Source organism: Chlorocebus sabaeus, chromosome 5, assembly GCF_047675955.1.
Source record: "Chlorocebus sabaeus isolate Y175 chromosome 5, mChlSab1.0.hap1, whole genome shotgun sequence".
Lineage (NCBI taxonomy): Eukaryota > Metazoa > Chordata > Mammalia > Primates > Cercopithecidae > Chlorocebus > Chlorocebus sabaeus.
The window spans coordinates 63159306-63181874 of NC_132908.1; the positions used below are offsets into that span (position 1 = coordinate 63159306).

At 47.5% G+C, this 22569-nt stretch overlaps 1 long non-coding RNA gene across 1 annotated transcript in view; it reads right to left on the reverse strand.

The window, feature by feature from the left end:
* The window catches only part of LOC119627689 (uncharacterized), a 32046-nt gene extending 9805 nt beyond the window's left edge, over positions 1–22241 (reverse strand). The window contains exon 1 of the long non-coding RNA XR_005243901.2: positions 22016–22241. This is a non-coding gene — a long non-coding RNA (uncharacterized lncRNA). The remainder of the gene's footprint in view (positions 1–22015) is intronic.
* Positions 22242–22569: the final 328 nt, after the last annotated feature.

Below are 22569 nucleotides of genomic sequence, written 5' to 3' on the forward strand. Positions count from 1 at the left end.
GATCCCCTGAGTTGCAAGAACTCATGAGCCTGTAACGAATGTGTTGTGAGCCTAACGGGGTTTCAGGCACACAGAAGGGACTCTGCGAGAGCCTCCCCTTTCCTGCGATCTTGGCCAAGCACTGTCCCCTTAGCCTGTTCTGAGATCTCAGAGTTCCATGCTGGTGAAGCCTCCAGAAACATTATCACCTGCCACCTTCACCACATATTTGTGCCCTTCCTTATGTAGAGAATGCAGTGTATAAAACAACAACCTGCAAAGATTGGCGAATATCTCTCCTCCAGCTGAAAACATGGAGGCCCAAAGCAGTTTTGTGATTTTTCTTGAGGCCATGTGGAGCTAGGATTCCAACACAAGTCTGTGGACTCCAAGCCCAGTGACTCATTGACCACGCCAGGCTGCTGTGTCTCTCCCCACATACACCCAGGCACCCCTATGCCTTCAGACACGTGAGCTCAGGGCTCTAAAGCGCTGTGTTCCCCGACCATGAAACATCTGCTCACTGCCTGCTCCTTTTGTCCAGAGCTCCTCACTTCCTGGGTACCCACTCAGAACTGGGCACCTCACTTATGGTCACATCAGCACTATTTCTGCCCTTTGTGGGAGTCTGGTGGAGGCTGCTAAAGTCCCCCACCAGCCCCTGGTCAGCCCATGTGTTAATGCCCAGTGGAGGGAGGAGTGATCAGCGTCCCAGCAACCTCTTATCCAGGGGTCAACCACACTCCATGTCATGCAACAGGGGACCTCCCTGAATCATCGGGGTCTCAGTCCTTGCTCCCGTCTCACCCCCAACAACTGCCCAGGAGTAAGGGAAGGACCTGAAAGGGAAGACAAGTGGAAGACGGGCAGGCTGCCCCACCCCGCCATGGCCAGAGGTTCCCGGGAGCAGAAACCCTTGAAGCCTGCTGTCCTCTGAGGCCCAAACTGGGCCAGAGAAACCTGAAACCCTAGCCAAGAGGGACAGAAACCCAGGAGGAAATGGGGCCTGCGAGGAAGCGGCAGCGTGTGATTTTTAATTTACTTTTTCTTGCCCTGAGACAAAAATTAATTTGACTTGGGAAAAAAAAAAAAGTAACTTTTTACTTGACTTTTAAAAGTAAAATTTCTGCAACTCTTTTTCCACTTAACAGAACATTTCCTCGACTTCTAAGGCATAATGTTAATATGCGCCAAAGATGGGGAATTCCCTGGGCTCAGCGCACATATCATTAAAAACTGATTTTTTTCCTAATTTCCTAGTAATACTGGCTGGGTTATGCTAACAGGAGAGTTAACAGCTAATTTTGCTATAGGGAAGATAATAACAGGAAATGATCTTTAATAATGAATTAAACAGACTCCTTGGTTCTTGATTCTTTTTATTAGATAAGGTCAATGGCATCTTAAATGAGCAAATCTGTCCTAGGCCAGCAACAAGATACAGGGAAAATTGGCAAGCTGACTCACAGGATAAGGCATGAGTGCTGAAGATCAGACCGCAGATGGCAAGGGGTCTGACACAGTGGAAAGTTCACGAGCATTGGACTCACACCTGAACACCAACCCACCCTCACTGTGGGACCTTGAGCAAGACCTCACCTCTGCAAAGCTGCCTCCTGTGACCTCACCTCTGCAAAGCTGCCTCCTGAACTGTTCACAGGATAAGAATTCCTACTTCATGGAGCTTTGGAATCCATTATACTTGCCCCCTTCAGTTTGTAGAGAATGCAGTTTATAAATCGTCTTACTTCGTCTATATTGTCCTTGTGGCCGGGCACAGTGGCTCACGCCTGTAATCCCAGCACTTTGGGAGGCCGAGGCAGGTGGATCACCTGAGGTCAGGAGTTCCAGACCAGCCTGACCAATATGGTGAAACCCCGTCTCTACTAAAAATAAAAAATTAGCCGGGCGTGATGGTGGGTGCCTGTAATCCCAGTTACTCAGGAGTCTGAGGCAGGAGAATTGCTTGAACCTGGGAGACAGAGGTTGCAGTGAGCTGAGATTGCACCACTGCACTCCAGCCTGGGCAAGAAGAGCGAAACTCCATCTCAAAAATAATTTTATGTATATAAATATGTATATATGTAAATATATATAAATATATAAATATATATATAAATTTATATATATATATCCCTTGTTCTATAAACTACTTGTCTTTTTTTTTTTTTTTAATCACACAGATTTTTTTTTTTTTTTTCTCCCTGAGACAGGGTCTCGCTCTGTCACCCAGGTTGGAGTTGCAGTGGCGAGATCTCGGCTCACTGCTACCTCCACCTTCCAGTTTCAAGCGGTTCTCCTGCCTCAGACTCCTGAAGAACTGGGATTACAGGTGTGTACCACCACATTCAGCTAATTTTTGTATTTTTAGTAGAGACCAGGCTGGTTTTGAACTCCTGACCTCAAATGATCTATCCACCTCTGCCTCCCAAAGTGCTGGGATTACAGGCATGAACCACCACACCTGGCCTTAATAACACAGATTTTTTCAGGAGACATCACCAACCTATGTATTCATTAGTCATATACATGTTCTACTCCATTCCTAGCATAGATTTATATACATCAAATATACACAAAAATAGAAGAAGTCAATATAAACTAAATATCAACTGAAGTTCTAATGTTTTCTTACAGGAAGAGGGAGATATGGAAAACTTGGAGGGATGGGGAGAGCCAGTTTTTGGCCATGGAAATCATGATTGCCTTGTGGCTGGGAGCAGCTAGATCTGCTTCATTTCATCAGAGAGGAAACAGAGGCATGGAGAGGTTAGAGGCTGTCTCAAAATCATGCAGACCTCACCTCTCCCTGCCCAGTTCCCTTTGCATTGTATAAAGTGGAATTGGTGTTGATGTCACAGCCTTAGGGAGCCACAGTGGGAGTTTGAGTGAGGGCAGGGTAAGGCACAGCCTGCTTCTGAATGCTTAGCCCAGTAACTTACACAGGCATGGAGTTTCATCCCAACCAAAGTGCTGGCTCACGTCATCCTAGCTAAAGCCCATGTGTGGAGGTTCCGGTTCCCAGAAGTTTCCAAAGCGGGGGATGTAATTACAATGTTTTAAAGCAAACAAACACACACCCGAGTGGGAGGACTGCATATTTATTTGACTAATTAGAGGGAATTCACTGAGAGGATGTACAATAACATCAGCCTCTCTTTTTTTTTTCTTTTTGGTAATACTAATTGACATTTTCTTTTGACATTTTATTAGTAGCTCATCTTTATTTTTATTGTGCTCTCAATAAAGTACCAAGGCAAAGCATCATACTCTCTGGCAATAAATGAGCGTGAATCATGCATCACGTAAATAGCAGTGTCTCGGGAAGCCGGAGGGGCAGAGCGCCAGTTATCAGCCTGATGCCGGGAGAGGAGGGGAAACCCACGGGCATTTATCAGGCACAGACTAAGGCTTTGCAATTTGTTGCCTGGCTGCTGAGAGCACTGGTTGTGCTTGACCCAGTTCCCAAAGAGGCTGCTGTCAGCACTCCTGGGCCCAAGTTGATATTGCATCCTGATGACCAAGAAAGACACACAAGTCGGTAGACATCTCAGCCCCTTCTGCCGCCTCCGCGTGTCTGCTGTTTATACCAAGAAAGAGGCAAGAGACTGTTGTCTCAGTCAGCACAGTTAATACATGTTTTCTGAGAACCCAAACCTGTCTGGGCTCAGCATAACGTCGCTAAAAGAGCAACTTAGAGTCCTGCAGATCTGGATTCAATTTCAGCTCTCTGAGCCTCCATTTTCCTTCTGTCAAATGGAAATTAAATACCTACTCATGGAGTTATACTGATAATTTAGTTAGAAAATGACATAAAGCTGCCAGGTGTGGTGGCTAACACCTGTAATCCCAGCACTTTGGGAGGCCAAGGTGGGCAGATCACTTGAGGTCAGGTGTTCAAGACCAGCCTGACCAACATGGTGAAAACTTATCTCTGCTTAAAAAAAAAAAAGAAAAAAGAAAAATTTGCTCGCTATGGTGGCACACACCTATAATCCCAGCTTGAACCCAGGATTGCAGTGAGCCAAGATCATGCCACTCCACTCCAACCTGGGCAAAAAAATACGAAAACTACATAAAGCACCTAACACAATGCCTTATGCAGGCATGTGTACCAATAAGATTTATTGTGGAAAATATAAAACTAGGACGTAGTAGTAAAGGAGTGTGAAGAATTTCACCCCAAAACATTGCTCCCTGGGATAAAGAGTGTTTTGTAGTGAAGGCCCTTAGAAGGCCTTCAGATGCTAGACGAGACTTTTGCTAGAAGAGGCAGATGCTGGAAGAGACTTTTCCTGATCTGCATAAAGACAGGACAGAACCACGAAGAACAGCAATTGTTTTTCCTCGCCATCCTTCCTGTCTCTAAATTCTCTACCTCTCCCAAAGCATGGGCTGAAGCTCCCTTATTTGCCCAAAGAAGAAAACAATGACCTCTGACCCCTTCGCTGAAATTTCACTAACTGAACCCATGTCGCAGGAAGGAAGACCCAAGTCTGTCAACACACCTGGACAGACTTTGGTCACAAACCCTTGTTTGCTCTGCTGACCCAACCGATTTTGCCCCAGACTATTGTATGTTCTTCAAGCCCATTGAATTCTCCTAAAAGTCATTTACTATCCCCCTAAAATCACCCACACTTCCCCATCTCCCTTTCCCCTAAGAAAGCAGGGCATATAAGCATCTGTATCCCACTGAGCAATCATTGGCATTCTCGCTGTGTGCACCGTAGTCATACATTTGTATGCCTTTTCTCTTAGTAATCTGCCTTTTTGTGAGTTGATTTTTCAGCGAAACTTCTGAGGGCAAAGCCGGGAAGCCTTCCCTTTGCACCCACAGTAGATGCACAATAAATGCCCCTAACAGACACCATAATAAAAACTCTTTATTTTTTTCTTCCTTAAAGGTACCCACCTTTCTTGGCGGTGGAGAGAGAGGAAGTCAGAAACACAAATCACTGTAGTATATGACTGACTCCAACAGGTTGGGCAAGTCGGGAGCCACAGAAGGTCTTTGAGCAGCAGAGAGGGATGGCAAGAGCTACACCGCAGGCAGAGAAGCAATACTGCCTATAGCACTGAGCACTTGAAAAGTGGCTAGTCCACACGGAAACATGCTGTAGGTATAAAATGCACACTGGATGTCCAAGACTGAGTGCCATAAAAAGAATATAAAATGCTCATTAATAGCTTTAAAGGTCAGGCACAGTGGTTCATGCCTGTAATCCCAGCACTTTGGAAGGCCAAGGCAGGAGGATTACTTGAGGCCAGGAGTTTGAGACCAGCCTGGGTAACATAGTGAGACTCTGTCTCCACAAAAAATTTTAAAAATTAAAAAATAGAGGGTGTGGTGGCTTGAGCCTGTAGTCCCAGCTATTCAGGAGGCTGAGGTGGGAGGATCACTTGAGCCCAGGAGGTGGAGGCTGCAGTGAGCCGAGATCACGCCACTGCCCTCCAGCCTGGTGACATCTCAAAAAGAAAAAAAAAAAAAAAAAAAGTGTTTATACTGGTTAGATGTTGAAATGATAGTATTTTGAATATATCACGTGAAATGAAATATATCTCAAAAAGAAAAAAAAAGTGTTTATACTGATTAGATGTTGAAATGATAGTATTTTGAATATATCACGTGAAATGAAATACATTTTTAAATGAATTCTACCAGTTTCCTTCCCTTTTTTAATGTGGCTGCTAAAAAATTCAGAATTACATACATGGCTCACATTATGTTTCCATGGGACAGCACTGGCCCTGGAATGTTTGCGGGACGTATCAGAGCACGGCTGGGGGCGGCAACATCTGGGCCACTTCATTCCAGCCAAACTGCAGATGCCCCTCAGCCCCACCCTGCCTCTCCCACTGCTAGTTCACCGAGTAATTAACATGCCTTGAAGCAAAAAGCCCCGGCTCCTGAATGTGCTTGATGAGGATGCTCCGAGAGTTTTGCAAAGTTGTGTCAACAGGAAACATCCAGACAGTGTTCTGAAACACCCCGTGTTATCCAGAGGAGGGATCCAGTGCCAAAGTGCCTGGCTCTTAGCCCCGTGATCTGGTGGCCATAGCTCGCTCCCAGCAGCAGTTATTTCACAAGGTAAATTAAAAAGCAACCAGCATTTTCCTTTCCAGCTGGCACCAAATGGATTGTTTTTCTCTATTTCCCTAGTGGAGAGCTCTCTAAAGCCTGCAGGATCTATCCCAGTGGACCCCATGCCTGATGCTTCCAGGGATGGAGACTGCACAAAGCAGATATTGTTCCTCTGCACTTGGCTTTGGTCTGCATGCCGCAGGCTCAGACTTGAAATTCAAACCAACAATGCCACTGACCTTCTGGGTGGGGACCTTGAAATTATGCCTCTCCTTTTCTCTATCAGCAAAATGGCAACACTGGGTTGCACGATCTGGAACATTCTGGGAGAAGGCATGCTACTAGGGTGGTTAAATGGATGTGTTCTGCAGAAGGGCCAGGGTTCAAGTCCCAGTTCTGCCACCAACAGGCCAGGCAGCGTGGGGCAAATTACTTTGCCTGTGTGAGCCTATTTTCTCATTTGTAAAATGGGAATGCAGAGAGGGATGATCTCGTGGATTGCTGGGTGGTTAGATTAGATAATCAGGGAAAGATGTGTAGTGAGATATTTGGCACCTAGGAAGCACCAAATAAAGTCATCCAATAAATAAAGACTTCACAGTTGGTTTTGGAAGCATTTGTCCAAGCCTCAGAAGGCCTTGGTCCGTGCTGGGGTCTAATATCTCTTCCAGCTGCTGCTAAGCAACTCGGGATGCTCAGATTCTGATGCTGCTTCCAGATCCAGAGGATCCTCACCCAGCAAAGGCAGGGACAGGGAGGGGCGAGGGAAAGAGCTCTCTCTGGGGATGCTTTCAAACTAAAAGGAAGCACAGATGGGACTGGGGGGATCACAAATCTAGACAGGAACAATGCTGTCATTTCATTTTAGAAATTCCTTAATCTTAACATTTTTTATTTACATTTCAGTAGTCACATTTTGAATATTCAATGTCTTCGGGCAGAAACAAAAATTTCTCAGAACTGTCAGTGGCTGGGTGGCCCCATGGCCTCTTAGCTAAATTTGTGTTTGTTTTTTGTTGGTGGTGGTGGTGGTGGTGTTTTCTTTTCTTTTCTTTTCTTTTTTTTTTTTTTTTTTTTTGAGGCAGAGTTTCACTCTGTTGCCCAGCCTGGAGTGCAGTGGCGCAATCTTGGCTTACTGCAGTCTCCACCTCCTGGGTTCAAGTGGTTCTCCTGCCTCAGCCTCCAGAGTAGCTGGACTACTGGCACCCATCACCACATCTGGCTAATTTTTGTATTTTTAGCAGAGATAGGGTTTCACCATGCTGGCCAGGTTGGTCTCGAACTCCTGATCTCAAGTGATCCGCCCCTCTTGGCCTCCCAAAGTGCTGGGATTACAGGCATGAGCCACTGCACCTGTCCAAATTTGTGATGTTAAATAAATGCTCTCTCTCTCTACTGAAGTCAGGAGAAAAGCAAGATATTTGAGGCTTGCTTCATCTTTCTCTAGGATTTTCTTTTTTTCGTTATACCTATATTCTTATGTTACATCTGGATCAGTTTTATCATGAACATCATACATAACTTCAGAATTTTTCCTCCTATTTTGAGGTAGCAAAGGTGACATTCCATTTCTAATTCATCCAGTATATAAAAAAAATCCATAATATTTTCTTGAAATCCTCATGACCTAGATAGAATTCCTAGATAGAATTATATAACTAAAAATTAAAAGCAGTTATTAAAGTTTATTTTGTTGAATATTATGAATGCAGGTTCTATAAATATTGTAATTGTGATATAATCTAATTTCTATTATTCTGTTCTGTATTATTATTTAAATTTTATAAGCATTGCTTGGCTCAGAAAGGAAATAATATTCTTCCTAAAGCTATCTAGCTAATACTCTCAATATTTATATTAATTGTAACTCTGTCTCCCTATTTGTCAATTGAAAAAATTTAAGATGATTTAGTAAATCGAATTAACTCTCATAATCAAAATTAATTATTGCAACACTTGACTCTCACAACAATTTATACTTCCAACAATTGATAAAATTTTAAAAAAATCGGCTGGGCACAGTGGCTCACACCTGAAATCCCAGCAGTTTTGGAGGCTGAAGTGGGAGGATCACCGAGGCTAGGAGTTGAGGACCAGCTTGGGCAACACGGCAAGACCCTGTTTCTACCCCATCCCCCCCAAAAAAATCACTCTACGATACTTTCAGAAAGCTTACCTATATTTGAAAGTAGATATTTAGATAGTAACAATAAATCCAAAAATATACCATCTCATATCATTACTTATTGTTATATAAATGTTCACTCAATCATTGATGACTCACAACCTTACAAATCCCAGAAATGACACTGAACTAAGCATTTGGCTGTTCAGCCATTCAAAGCTGAATACCAAGATCAAAACCAAACCTGTTTTCATCTTTGTAACAGTCAAGGCCCAACCAGGGAAACAGAAATCACTTTAATTGAATTAATGCAGAGAACTGGTTATACAAGTAAAATGGCTAATTTTGTGCCAACTTGACTGAGCCACAGGGTGCCCAGATATTTGGTTACATGTTATTCTGGGTGTGTCTGTGAGGGTGTTTCTGGATGAGTTTAGCACTTGAATCCATAGGCTGGGTAAAGCAAATTGCCCTCCCCCATGTGGGTAGTTCCCATACAATCCACTGAAGGCCTGACTAGAACAAAAAGGTGGCATGAGGGAGAATTTGCTGTCTCTGCCTCATTTTTTCTAGCTGGAACACCAGCCTCCTGCCTCTGGACTTGGACTTAGGCTGTAACTGACACCATTAGTAATCCTGGTTCTCAAGCCTTGGGACTCAACCAGGGAATATACCACGAGCTCTCTTGTTTGACAGTTTGACAACTACAGATCCTGGGTCTTCTCAGCATCCATAATTGTGTGAGCCAACTCTATGTATGCATGTGTGTGTGCACATATGTGTGTATATATCTCCTATTGGTTCTGTTTCTTTGGAGACCCCAGACTAATTGAACAAGCAATGGATGAGTACCAGGGGACAGTGATGCCATCCAAACGTCGGAAATAGCAGGAGACTCCCACCTCTAGGCTGGAGGCACAGAGGGAAGAAGTGGAGTTACTGGAGCCCAGAGCTGGGATCACGCAATGGAGGCTGGAACCTGAGGGCACTTCTATGGCAGGAGCTGAAAACACAAAACTACGGAGGAGATACAACCACTGCCTGAGAACCCACTGGAGGCAGAGAGAGGAGGAAAAGAACACTGGCTCCTCTCTTCCTCCTACCCGGCAATCTCCTAAGAGTGCTTCCCACTGGCTGAGCCCAGCTGGAAGCCAGCTGACACAGGAGCCTCTGGGGATCATCCCATCCCACTGTCCTACAGACCAGAGTCAGGGAAAGGCAAGAAATAGACCTAACCACAAACATGCTCAGGACCATCCCTGTACAGTTTCTTATCCTCACAACAGTCCTAAAACCTAGGTGGTTCACAATTACCAGCTGAGTAAGTGTAGTTCAGAGAGATAAAGTAACTCTCCCAAGGTCACACAGCTAGTAGACAGTGAAGTTCAACATCTCAGCAACTCTAAGACCCCGCCTTCTCACTTTCTCTATTTGTATTATAAAGGTAAGACCCCCCCTTCTCACTTTCTCTATTTTTATTATAAAGGTAATACAGCAATTGTTGTAAAAAAAATTTAGAAAATCCAAAAATAGAAGAGAACTACCCCTAATCCTACCACTTAGAGCTACCAACATGGTAGATGCTTTCCTCTCTAGTCTTTCTTCCAAGCATAATAAACATCTTTCCCAGCAAAACTGGGATAAGCTGGACATGCAGTTTCATGTCTTTGATTTTTCCATCTCTGTGGTCACGGTGAGAGGCAGAGTGGTGAACAGTTAGGGAACACTCACTGCCACGTGGGCCATAAGTCCTGGCTCACTGCCTTACTGGCTGCTGCTTCTCCATCTGTAATGTGGGGATTATTCTAATATTGCATCTGCACCACAAGGTTGCTAGGAGGAATAACTGAGTTATTCCTTGTGAAGTCTTAGAGCAGTGTCTGGCACATTATAAACACGATTACCATGATTATTATGTTTCCATGGCAGCAAAAATGCACACGAGCACCATTTTAAATGGCTGCATACCATTCCATTGAACGAATGGATAGACAGAAGTTATTTAAGCCCTTCCCAATGGTTGGACACTAGGAGTCTTTCCAAAGTTTTGCTACTGTATCCAGTGATAAATAACCTCAACATAAATCTTTTCACATCTGTGATTTAACTGACTTTCATCCTAGAAAAGCAATTGCTGGATCTAACGATAGGAGCTTGTTTAAAGCTCAATGCATGGTGCTAAATTGCTCTTTGGAGCAATCTGCACTGTTTCTGTATCACTGTATGGGGGGAGACTCTGCAGCCCGGGCATTATCAAGTAGTTGTTTCAATGTTATTATTATTTTTGCATACATGCCAAGCAGCTGGGCAATAATGATAGCTGTCATTTTAGTCAACGTGTCTTCTCTTTAGCTACTTCAGTGAAACTCTTCTACCCCATCTCTCAGCACTCCACACCAACAACCATGTATTTTCTGCCCGCACCTCCTGACACAGACAAACCATCCATTTCCCAACCATCAGCTGAGATGCAGGGGAATAACTTCTCCCAGGGGACTGAGGTCACTGAAGACACCAAAACATGGCCATCCTAAATTGCTCTTGGGACTTGTCAGCAGCAATGACAAGGGCAAAAGACAAAAAAAAAAAAAAAAAAAAAAAAAACGGAGAGAGAGAGAGAACAGCTCTGCAAAGTATTTGGAAGAAAGGCTTCTGGGACCAAACCTCAAGAGAGACCAGGACCAATGGCACATTCTAGAGGCCAGGAGGTACATGTTTTCACCCAGCGGGAGGGTAGGCAACACTTGGGAGATCCCAGTTGCCCAAAAGCCCTGCAGAGCCAAAGGCTCCAAGGCCACAGGTGAACAGGGATCAACCTGTGCCTTCCAATCAGGAGACCAGGTTTCCAGCCGCCACTACTTGGCTCCCTTGAGGTCACCCACGGAATACTTAGGGTATTTTATCCAATTATCAATGAAAATAATTGCTTTTCAAAACTGTAGCTATAATTCATCTATTCAGGATAGAACCAAGACACTAAGCCTGCAGCATGTTCCAGGTGCTCAGGGACTTTCCACAAATGTTTACAGAATAAATAAATCAACGTAGTAGGGAAAATTGGTTTGGGATTTGTCAAAAGTTCTGACTGAACTCTCTTGTCAAGACTTAAGAGATCATTAACAGAAGAAAAAAATCAATATGTTTTAGCTGACTGTGATGTGCCAGGCATTTTGCTACATGCATGGAGACATTAGAGGGGGGGAAAAAAAAAAAAAGGTGGTCCCTGACCTCAAGCTGCTCCAGTTAAGAGTGTGCCCTTGGATGCAAAGAGATTTGGGTTTGAGTCTCAAAATTTAATAGCTGAGTGTGTGTAGGCAGTTGTCATCATTCAGTCTTCAACCCTCAGTTTTCTCATCTGTGAAATGGAACACTAACAATGACTGCCTCCCAGAGCTGTGTGAGAATAAATGAGACAATGCTTGCAACATGCCAGGCAATGAATGAACAAGAAAGGGCAGCTGCTCCTATTTTTTATTTTTCTCAACAAGGATGAGAAGAGGCTGTGCTGATCATTTTGGCAACCCCAGATGAACTGTTTGCCCTACAGCAGGAAGACCAGCTCCAGGCTTTATTAATGATTGGATTTAGGCATCCTCCTATCACCTTATATCTTAATTATAGCTGCAAAGAACTTGTATCTTTTTTTAATTTTATTTTTCTTTAGAGTCAGAATCTGGCTCTCTCACCCAAGCTGAAGTGCAGTGGCGTGATCTCGGCTCACTGCAGCCTCAAGCTCCTGGGATCAAGTGATTTTCAAGCCTCAGCCTCCTGATTACTTGGGACTACAGGCATGAGTCACTGCACCTGGCTGAAGACCCTATTTCTAATAGATCACGTTCACAGGCCCGGGAGTTAGGACTTAAGCATTTACTTACGGGGGACACAATTCAATCCACACTGGTCACGCCCTTCCAGTCGGCTGGCTCCTTCCCTTGCTTAATGCCAGGCCCTGCCCAAACATCACCTTCCCAAGAGGCTTCCAGACCCACCCTATCCCGGGCAGCCCTCACCACACCTCTTGCCCTCCTTTTGCGTTACTTGACTTTTCTCCAAAGAACTTGTCAGCACCTGCTATATTATGTATTTCATGTTTGTTATCTGCCTCCCTAACCAGTGCATAAACTTCCTGAGGGCAGGGGTCAGTCTGGCATACAGCTGGCACTCAATAGATGTTTGTGGAATGACTGAGACAGTGGGTGATGACTGGAGAGTTGCTCTGCTGGGACGCTGGGGACACCTTTTCCTCCCTGCCAATTACAAAACATCTTCTCATTTTGGAGACACTGGGGTAGTGAGGAGTAGTGGCCTCCTAAAGACATCTTCATCCCAGGAACCTGTGAATGTGACTGATACAGTTTGCATATTTGTCTCTTCCCAAATCTCATGTTAACTGTAATCCCCAGTGTTGGAGGTGGGACGTGGTGGGAGGTGACTGGATCATGGGAGGGGACCCCTCATGGCTTGACACTGTCCTTGCCATAGTGAGTGAGGTCTCATTAGAGCTGGTCGTTTAAAAGTATGTGGCACCAGCTGGGCCCAGTGTCTCACGCCTGTAATCCCCGCACTTTGGGAGGTCCAGATGGGTAGATCACCTGAGGTCAGGAGTTCCAGACCAGCCTGGCCAACATGGCGAAACCCCATCTCTACTAAAAATACAAAAATTAGCCAGGCATGGTGGCACATGCCTGTAGTCCCAGCTACTCGGGAGGTTGAGGCAGGAGAATTGCTTGAACCTGGAAGATGGAGGTTGCAGTGACCCGAGATTGCACTACTGCACTCCAACCTGGGTGACAGAGTGAGACTCCATCTCAAAGTAAAAAAAAAAAAGTATGTGGCACCTCCCTGCCACCACCACCACCCCAACTTACTCCTGCTCCCGCCCCTTCACCTTTTCCATGATTGTAAGCTTTCTGAGGCCTCCCCCGAAGCAGAGGTCAGCACCATGCTTCCTGTACAGTCTGCAGAACAATGAGCCAATTAAACTTCTTTACTAATTTATAAATTACCCAGTCTCAGGTATTTCTTTATAGCAATACAAGAACAGCTGAACATGGTGACCTTACATGGTAAAAAGGAACTCTGCAATGTGATTAAGTTAAGGATCTCAGCCTAGTGCAGTGACTCACACCTGTAATCCCAGCACTTTGGGAGGCTGAGGTGGGTGGATCACCTTAGGTCAGGAGTTCAAGACCACCCTGGTCAATATGACAAACCCCCGTCTCTGCTAAAAATACAAAAATTAGCTGGGCATGGTGGTGGGCACCTGTAATCCCAGCTACACCGGAGGCTGAGGGAGGAGAATCGCTTTAACTCGGGAGGCGGAGGTTGCAGTGAGCTGAGATCACGCCACTGCACTCCAGCCTGGTAGACAGAGTGAGATTCCATCTCAAAAAAAAAAAAAAAAAAAAAAAGTTAAGGATCTCCAGATGAGAGATTATCTGAGATTGTCCATGTGGGTCCCATGTGATCACAAGCATCCTTAAAAGAAGGAGGCAGGAAGGCCAGCATCAGAAAAGGCGATGTGATGGAAGAACCGGAGGGAGTGGTGATACAGTTTGAAAAGAGAAGGGATGCAAAGTCAAGGAGAATGGACGGCCTATAGCAGCTGGGAAAACTAGGAAACCAGTGTTCCCCCCAGAACTTCCAGAAAAGAGCGCAGCCGACTAATGCAATTTTAGGCTGGGGAGGCCCATGTCAGACTTCCGACCTCCAGATCCATAAGATAAGAAGTCCGTGCTGTTTTAAGCCACAGCAGCCATAGGAAATGAATATAGAGTCCTTAAGGCTCTCTCTGAAGCAGCTTCCCCTGAGCCAGGCAGGTCAGCAAGGCAGTGCCTATTTGCAGGTGAGGAACCAGGGCCCAGAAAGGTCAAGCAGCTTGCCCCAGGCCACACAGCTGGGAAGTGGCCAAGCCAAGAGTTGAACCTGGTTTCTCTGGCTCCGGAGTCCTGGCGTTGGCCCCAGCACCAGAATAGAGGGTCACTAAGCAGCTTTGCATGGCCTGTGAGACAGTCTTAGCCCTGCCAGACCTCTCAACAGCCACCCGTCCCTGGGACCCACATCAAGATGGCTGTTTGAGGAAGGTTCTGTTTCTAATGGCTCGTCCTAGTAGAAGTGCACTTTCAGTGATATTCATGGACACATCTGGGCCCTGTTGGGTCCAGGCCATAGCCTGATTGTTTGGGTAGAAGAGTTGATGTGCCCCCCAGTTGTCTTCACACTGACACTCTACAGGGCCCAACCTCCATGGGCAGCCCCAGCAACCACCCCACCCCAGCTAGAGCAGGGAAGGAGGGATGGAAGCCCCCAGTGCTCAAGTGCCAGAGCGTTCTCCTACCCAGTTCTCCTCTGGGTCTCCCAACAACCTATGGGGGTTTCTCATTACGTCATTTCACGGGGCAGGAAACAGAAGCTTGGGGAGGATGCTAATTTACCACAAGACCCCACAGAGAGAAGAAAGAGCTAGAATTTGCATCCAGGCCCTGAGGAACTCGAAGGCTGTCCATCCACACTGGCCCCAAGAGCCCCACACCGTGACTGTGCCAGCAGAGGCGAGAGGGTGGAGTGTTCACGAGATGAGCTACCCAGTCACCCACTCATGGTCAGGGCCATGGGCCTGGGGATTCCTTAACACCATTCTATGGCTCTTCTGGAGACCCGTGTATCTCTAACGGCTATAGCATGTTTTCTAGCAGTCTTTTTTTTTTTTTTTTTTTTTTTTTTTGAGATGAAGTCTTGCTCTGTCACCCAGGCTGGAGTGCAGTAACATCATTTCAGCTCACTGCAACCTCCGCCTCCCAGGTTCAAGTGATTCTCCTGCTCAGTCTCCCAAGTAGCTGGGATTATAGGCGTGCACCACCATGCCTGGCTAATTTTTGTATTTTTAGTAGAGATGGGGTTTCACCATGTTGGCCAGGCTGGTCTCAAATTCCTGACCTCAAGCAATCCGCCCACCTCAGCCTCCCAAAGTGCTGTTTGGGATTACAGGCATGAGCTGCCATGCCCAGCCTCTAACTGCCTTTTTGTTATTTTTTTTTTTTATTTTTAATTCCTGTGGGTACATAGTAGGTGTATATATTTATAAGTTACATGAGATATTTTGATACAGGCATCCAATGCATAATAATCACATCAGGGTAAATGGGGTATCCATCACCTCAAGCATTTATTCTAAGAGTCTTGAAAATGACCTGGATTCTAGCTTCATTCTCTCTTTTCTGTACACACACACTTATATATGCACATATACACCCTTTCCCATGCATATTTACACCCGTACACACAGAAACACACCCACTCACACAGGTATATGCATACACACACTCACTTAGATACACATGTGCACACACACGTACGTGTACACCTGTAAACACACATATGTTCATGCACACACCCAAAAACACTCATAAGCACACATATACACATGCCTGGGCACACACATGCACACAACACACACACAAGTGTTCACACATTTGCACACACCTTTACACAGACTTACACACAGACATACAGACATGCACATCCACCTACATGTGCACATACACCTTCCCCAACACAAGCACACATACACACACTCACAGTTGGGCCGTGGCTGCTGTTCCTGCAACCCACCTGCTTGTTTATTCAGGAAGATGAAACAACCCCGACCTATTGTTGACTCTCGTAGAAGAAAAACAGACTATAAAATCCTCAGCTTAACATGATCTAATCCCAGCTCCCCGCACATCGATTCCCTTCTGATGCTGCCGTCGAGCACATCTCTTTCCACAGAATGTGCATTTGATATTGGAGAAATCACAGGATTAGTCACTTGACCTTACACGTCTCCTGCTCACCCCAAATGGGTCTCCAGGCTCCCCAGCCCCAGCCTGATGCCATCTCTCCGAGCATTTCTCTAGCATGGCAGAGTCTCACCTCCTGCAGGAGGAGGAAGGTATGCATGAGCCATGTGCACAGAGACCAGGAAGAGCTGCACCACCCTCAGCTGCCACCACGGACAAGGATACCCCTACGGTCCTTGGTTTCCTTGTGTAGTATGCAGATAAAAGTCCTTGCCCTGCCCTCTGCACAGAGCAGAGGGATGACATGGAGATGTACTTGACTCCAGAGAGCAGGACAGGGGATGGCAAAAAGCAGTATAGAAGATTCTAGAAAAGGTGTGGACGCAGGGGAAGAGTGAAAGCAGAACACACGGGGACTAGACTGAATGCTGCATCTGGCCAGCTTTTAAAGGGCTGAGCATTTGCCACCCAGTTCGGAGACTTGCTTATGAAAGACCCCACTCAATGTCCGGGTTTCAGCAACCCTGGGGTTAACTGTCAGTCTCTTTGAGACACCTGCTCTCAGGACTCACCCATGGGAATTCTGCATGTGCACAGGGGTTAAGATTTCAAGTCAAACCATGCAAGACCTTTCTACCAACTAGGTAGAACTCTGTGGCTATGTGTTCTCATGAGATGCAGTCGCCTGATTGAGCTTAAAATAAATGTTCAATGACCAGTCCCTGAGCTTTTAGAAGATAGCCTTGACTTCTGAAAGGGGCCAGCAGGTAGAAGCAGAAGGATCTGAGCCCAGATCCCAGCTCTGGCATCTACGTACTAGTTGGGTGGCCAGGAACAAGTTTCTTAGGCTCTAGAAGTGTCTGTTTTCTCATCTTTTGAATAGGAACAACGCCAGTTCCACCTCCGAGCGTTTTGAGAGGATTTAGTGACTTGCTATTCACAAAGTACCTAGCACAGCGCTCACGCACCGTAAATGCTCATAAATGTGAGACCCACTCCTCCCCTCTGAACACTTACCAGCCTGTCCTGGGACAAGGTCATAGTGAAAGCCAGCTCTGAAATCACACTCCATCTGGGTTGGGACCCTGGTTTGTGACTTTGGGCAAGTCACTTGGTCTTGGAGTGTCTGGGTACACCCCTCTGCAAAATGGAAATCATAGAAGTACCAACCCCATGGGCTGTCAAAGAAAGTGACACACAATTACATGGAAGGGGGTGCCTTGTGAATGCACAGGAAGGGGGTGCCTTGTGAATGCATGGGCATTGCAAGCTCTTGATTTAGTTTCAGTTTCACCAAAAGCAGCCCCTGAGACAAAGATTTGGTGCAAGTAGTTAACTGAGAGGCGATGCCAGAATATGGTGAGGGAGTGAGGAGGTGATCAAGAAAGTGAAGAAAGCTAATGGGGTGGGGGGTGTTCCTGATACAAGTCATCACAGTGAGGAACTGGGCTCACTACTGCTGGGATGTTCAGGACACAGTGTCACACAAACCTCAGAACTGCCCCATGGAGGGACACTCCCAACTGCGAAGGATTGTCTGCTCCTGGGACAGTGACCCCCAGTACCCTCATCCTTCCCCCCTGCATGGGCAGAGCTGCTCTAACAGGTAGAGGACACCCTACCTGAGAGAGCGGATGCCCTGGGTGGGAAGTCATCAGTGTTCTGGAACTTTCCACAGCAGCTGCAGGTAGCATCACGTGGGCTTAGGGGATGAGGACAGAACCTGCCAGCACCTGCCTCAGCTGTTATGGTTGCTGTTTTCACCACAAAATCCCTGGGTCTGTGCTCAGGGCCGTCCCCTGGGGACTTGGATGCATGGTGCTGGGCACTCCCCAGCCCTCAAATGTCCTCTGGATGGTGTCCTTCCCCATCAGCCTGGCTCCTGGCACACCTGGACAGGGTGACTGCCGAGAGTTCAATGGAAGGACTTGTCTGTATCTTTCTGGCGATGTCACAACAAATTACCACACACTTGGTGGCTTAAAACAATGGAAACGTATGATCTCACAGTTCTAGAGGCCGGATGTCCAAAATCCATGTGTGGGGCAGGACCCTGATCACCTGGAAGCCTCCAGGGGGGAATCCCTCCTCGCCTTTTCCAGTTTCAGGCGGCTCCAGGCGTTCTGTGGCCTCTGGCTCCCTCCCTCCGGTCTCTCCTCTGTCTTCACATGGTGGCCTCCCCTGTGTCTCTGTGTCTTCTCATCTGTCTCTTACACGGACATTTGTCTTATAACTTAGGGCCCACTTAGATAATCCAGGATGATCTCATCTTCAGATCTCTAAACTTAATTACAAATGCAAAGATTCTTTGGCCAAATAAGGTCACATTCACAGGTTCTGGGGCTTAGAGTGTAGGCATACCTTCTGGAGGCCACTATTCATCCCACTGAAGAGTGTTTACAGAAGGCTTAAGGCAAACCCACAAGGGAGGTAGAGCTCCAACAGCCAAATGTGGTTTCCACCCGTCGGCCTCCAGAGTTGGGCGGGGAATAGGGACCTTGGAGGGAGCTGGAGCTGTCTCAGGAGCCACTGTTAACCCACAGTTCAGCAGGAAGGGGCAGGGAAGAAACCTCCTGCTGCCGCCTCCCACCCATGAAACTGACCCAGAGGCCAGAGGATGAGAGCCCTCGTGTTGCAGACAATGCCCTGCAGCTCCCGGCACACAGTGGCATGGAGAATGATCCGGAAGGGCAAACCGGAATATACTGCACGCCCCTCGTTTCTTGCTTCAATGCCTTTGGTGCAAACATTTGCCTGGTGAACAAGCATCTCATTAAAGGAGAAACAGATAAAAACTTGGTGTCTATTGAGCTGGGATATCCTTCAAGGGGCTCCAGACTTCTTTAGCCTCTGGTAGTAAACTCTTAAGCCCCAGGCCCCTTTCTCATGCCTGTCCTAAGTCCATGATGTCCCCAGATTCCTGACAGGACACCTTGTGGAACCAGGCTAGACTGCCCTGCTTCCCTGCCACACCAGAGAGGAAGAGACTGGGGCAGTAGTATGAGGGAGTGATTCGGGAGAGTCTGTGGTCCTAGAACAGAGGTGGGATGGCCCCACCTCTATGCTTCCCATTATAAACAGAGTAAGGAACCTGGAGCCAAAACGCAGCCCAGCCCAAGTTCACTGCCAATGCCACATGCCCAGCCCAGCCCTGCCCAGCACTCTGGAGCTGGGCATCAAGGGGTGCTAGAGGAGAAACCAGTGGCCTGGGATTCACTGGGCAGAAGGGTTCCACCCTCACCAGCCCCAGCATTTCACCCACAAGTGTCACCTCCTCACCACAACCAAAGCCCAGAATCCCACCCCATGGGCCACTCTACCCTGCCACACAGAAAGCAAACCTGCAAATGACTCCAACTGCTGTTTATCAAGTGCCATGGAACAAAACATACTGCAGAAATCACCCAGCTGCTCCGTAGAGGGGCTGAGCGTCCTCCAATTACTGTCACATAACCTTCTCCAACTTGATTCCCCTTATCTTATCTATAATAGAGAAATGTCCTGCCCAGGGAAGGGAACATTTCCCAAAAACCTAGTATAATAAACCAGAAAAATGCCAGCTGTCACCAGCAGGAAGCAGTCCCAATTAGTGGGCACAGGACAATCCTCACAGTTCCCACAAAGCTGCCCATCCGGGCAAGACTGTTCCTGAAGTCCCCCCACCTTCCCCACTCACTCAGTCAATGACATTTATGAAGCGCTCACTCTGAGCCAGCCTGGAGGACAGCATGGTGCCTGCCGGCCTCCAGCTCCTCCCAGTATGGGGGAGCAAGCAGCCAGCCCAGAGACGATGTCCTTGTCGTCCAGAATGTCGTGGACACTGACCATGGGTTCTCTCTCCTCGACCTCCTGTCAGCCACTTGGAAGAGCCCGGGCAGGACAGCCAGCGGGAGCTTTGGTTAAATCCGCCCTCTCTGCAGGAGGTACGCATCCTAATTTTGCCTTGGCAGAGACATGAGCGGCTGGCGGTCCACGCCATGGTAGGGGATGGCAGAACACGGGATAAGGTTGCCCGTGGGCCTCACTGCTTCCTGACTGGGCACTAAAGTACCCACACTGCAAGGCTCCAGAACTCTGATGGGCTCCGGAAAGCATGAGGGGCCGGGCCAGCTGCAGAGGCCATGGGACTCCAGGGGAGAAGGGAAGGCTTCTGGAGGAAGCACAAAGAGAGGGGATTTCTACCCAGGGCCATCTGTGCCCCTGTCACTACCAGGCCCCACTGGTTGTTGGAACAAGCCCTTTTCATCTCGTCCATCCAAGGTCTCCTTGAGCCTTCCCCTCAAGCCTGTGGGGTCTACCCAGGGTCATCTGCGCTCCAGTCACTACCAGGCCTCACTGTTCGAACCGGGAGCACAGGCCTTTTCATCTTGTCCATCCAAGGTCTCCATGAGCCTTCACCTCAAGCCTGTGGGGCAGGGGGCACAACAGTCAGTGAGAAGGGTAGAAGCCTGGGTTCAACCACAGCCTCCCTGTCTTAGACAAGCCACTTAACCTGCCTGAGCCTCAGATGCTTTGTCTGCAGAGTCAAGCTAATATAGCTGTACCCACCTGAAAGGGTTGTGAGGTCAGCTGGGATGAAATGAGAGAAGCGCACATAGTAAGTGCTCATTCAATGACAAATATTAATATCGTTACTACTATTATTTCCAAATGGGGAGCTAAAGGGCCAGGTGAGTTATCCCCAACAACACATAGCAGGAAAGGAAGTTGGAAGGCCCTGTCCTGGAGTGCCAGCCTGCTCTCTGCCAGCCCCCCAGGGTACCTCCCACTCTAACACCTCCAAGTTCCTCAAGGATGTGGCTCCATCCCAAATCAGACATGTTCCTGACGTGGAAGTAAGTTGTGGAGGTTATAACACAACCTACTGGACACAGCTAAGCCCAGAGCCCTCTGCACTGGATCACTTCGGGGTGAATCTTGGCTGAGTATCTTGAGGCAGGTCACCAGTCCTATGTGGGCTCATTTTCTCCAGCTATAAGATGACATGGGGCTGGGCACAGTGTCTCATACCTGTAATCCCAGCACTTAGGGAGGCCGAGGCCAGTGGATCACTTGAGGTCAGAATTTGAGACTAGCCTGGCCAACATGGTCAAACCCCGTCTCTACTAAAAATACAAAAATTAGCCAGGTGTGGTTGCAGGTGTCTGTAATCCCAGTTACTCCAGAAGCTAGACAGGAAAATCATTTGAACCCAGGAGGCGGAGGTTGCCGTGAGCCAAGATCCCACTACTGCCCTCCAGCCTGAATGACAGAGAGAGACACCGTCTCAAAGAAAAAAAAAAAAAAAAAAGGCAGTGGAATTGGATGGTTCTGCCATCCTCTGGAACCAGAGAACGATTCATTTCACCCCACAGACTCCCTGCCCTCTCCCCTGCAGGACCCCCCAGCCCTCAGTGAATTTGAATACTCTAACACTATCAGATAAAGCCTATTGCTGCTTGAGGTCAGAGCAAGGGATGTCAAAAATTGCCGGAAATTTTTCAGTCTCGAAAAAAAAACAAAACAAAACAAAACAAAAAAAGCAGAGGAGAGGCTGGAACACGAGCAGTTTTCAGTATGTATTTTTAGGACCCTGTACAGGCCCGAAGTTCCTTTGATGAGTTTAGAAACAAAAACATGTGTGTGTGGTATGTTCGCTTGATTTAGACATGGGTGTGACTAGAGTTAAAACAGCTTCCCCGTTTGAATTTTGTGATTTGTTGGGAAAAGCCAGAATGTTCTTCAGAACAAAAAGATATTCCTGGCCCCCATCACCACTGCCCCATCTATCTTCCTTTCTTTTCTTTCTCCTTGGTCTTCCTTCCCTGCTCTGAGTAGGCGGCTCAGTCTCTGAGCAATCAGACCCCACCCCCACCCCATGAGATCTCCCCAAGTGTAGCATCCATCCCTGACCGCAGCCTACGCCTCACCCCGGCAGCTGCAGACAATTGCATCCAGATGTGCATGCAGTGGGCCAGCCAGGAACTGCCCTGGCGGCCGCCACTGGAGAGCCCAGCAGTGACAGCTCAGCCTCGGGGCCAGCAGGCTCCCAAGACCCCCACTCACCTCCCAGCAGACATTCCTCACAAACCCCATCAGGAAACGCTCCAGAAAGATCAGGGCATTCGTTCCAGGCTCTGCGGGGTTGACCCTGAGCACTCACACCCCATCCCACATGCTGTCCAGGCATGCTCACTGGCTCTGATCCCCACAGGAAGAATTCGCCCAGCTTAGGGCCGGTTTTCCTGGACTGTGGGGGAGCAGATGTGTCCACGTCACAGCCGGGCGTGGACCGTGGGTCTGAGCAGGCAGAGACCTCTGAGACCACAGTGCTGTGGTTTGTTCCCTGCATCTGGATCCTTACAAGGTGGGGCCAGGCAGAAGCCACAAGCCACATATCCTCCTACACACCTTCTCTCCTAGGACCCCTGCAAGCGTCCTGTTGAGCAGATGTTACCAGCCCATTTCTGGATAAGCCCAACAAGCTGAGAAATCTTCAAGAAGGAACTGAACCAGTGGGAAATGCAGGTCTGCGTGATTCTAGCCTGAGGCCTGAGACTGAGCCCAGTTTCCTCGGGCTCCAGACAACTGGGTGGCCAGGACCTGGCTGGTCAGCCCCA